Here is a 1,797-nt window from a genome sequence, read left to right on the forward strand (position 1 = left end):
CAAGAGGAGACTGAGGGGGGATCTTGTGGCTGCCTACAACTTTATCAGGGGCCAGCAGCAGGGACTCAGGGAAAGTCTGTTCACCAGGGTCCCCCTTGGAGTCACCAGGAACAATGGCCACAAGCTGAGGGACGATAGGTTTAGGTTAGATATTAGGAATAACTACTTCACAGTGAGGGTGGCCAGAGCCTGAGATAGGCTTCCCAGAGAGGTGGTGCTCTCACCTTCCCTGGAGATCTTCAAGTGGAGACTGAATAGGCATCTGGCTGGACAGGCATCCACCCACCCCCAGTGCTCCTTCCTGCGCACGGCAGGGGGTCGGACTAGATGATCTGTCTAGGTCCCTTCCGACTCATTGATTCTATGATTCTATGAACGTGTTTATCATTTCAATGCAGGCCATGCTTTATCCCTTAATTTGGTGATAATTATACAAAGGATCGTGCATTGTCATTCAAACATATGATTTTGAACAGTGTATGAGTTTGTACCATTAATATTGAATACATTGATATCCCTGAAAAAAGACCTTTGTCCTGTGTTCTTTTTTACATAGAGCCCCCTTGCCCGCAGATTCAAGAAGTAGCAACATAAGTTGTCCTTTATTGTTCTGAAACTCAGGTAATCACATCCTACCCTTGCTAATATTTCTGCCTATGCAAAGTAGGAGCAGTAGAACCACCCCAAAAATTCATTTTATTTCCTTTGGATTGAGAGCATCAGCAGGATATTAAAGATTGTAAAGGAGAGGGAAGTTGCAGTTAAATTGAAAGCAGAACCAGAAAGATAAGTAATGGTGAAAAAAGAGTAACAGGAAACGGAAACAGTGGTCACATCTACACATGCACATTTACTGCACAGTAACTGAAATTACTGCACAGCATGGGCATGCATCTACACATACATGCCTGTACTGTGCAGTAAGTATACTGAATTACACCAACTGGAGTGTAAATTTCATCCCTGCATCATGCAGGTATCAAATTTATGCCCAATTAGTTGCTGCACGGTAACACGTGTGTAGATGCCTTACTGTGCAGTAGCAGTAAGTTAGTCCCAAGTCAGTCCACACACAGGGTTAATGCACTTTAACACCTGCACGTGTAGATGGCAGCCTATTCCCACTTACTGCACAGTAATTTACTGTGTAGTAAATTTAAGCCGATATAAATGCATGTGTAGACATACTCAGTAAGTACTTCCTTTCTTGCGTGTTGGTAAAGTGAGGAAAATAAAAAGTAAAGACAACCTCCTGGAGGGCAGAAAGGGGAAAAAAGAAGAAAAGGAGCATGCAGTTTGAGAAAGGAAAAGCAACCATCTGAGATGGAGACGTTTAGTTCACATATCCTCCCCCAGAAGACTAACCAGTTCAGAGGTATAAGACCTTGTCAGTCTCCAAAGTAACACTCTTCCCTACCTTCTGTCTGACTTCGGACTAACATAACTAATCTCTGTATCCTTCCTGGTAATACAAGTATAAGTAAAAATGGCTCCCAGAATTTGGTGGTTGTGACTGGAAAATGTCTAGACGGTCTGTTTCTCATGGATAGTGAATTATGCTAAAATTAGGGGAAGCTAATTTGGACTACCTGAGGACTCGCAGTTCTGTGAGGAATCAAAAAGTGTTGATGACTAGACTGAGACCAGAGGGTGAAATTGGAAACTGCTGGTGGATAGAGTGTATCACAGGATATTGGAAATTAATTTTTCGAGGAGTCTGGATTTGGAAATTGGCAGCACATTTCATAGATTTCATGGACATTAGGGCTGGAAGGGACTTCGGAAGATCATCAAGTC

Source organism: Gavialis gangeticus, unplaced genomic scaffold (genome assembly GCF_001723915.1).
Source record: "Gavialis gangeticus isolate Ggan-Ray unplaced genomic scaffold, GavGan_comp1, whole genome shotgun sequence".
Lineage (NCBI taxonomy): Eukaryota > Metazoa > Chordata > Crocodylia > Gavialidae > Gavialis > Gavialis gangeticus.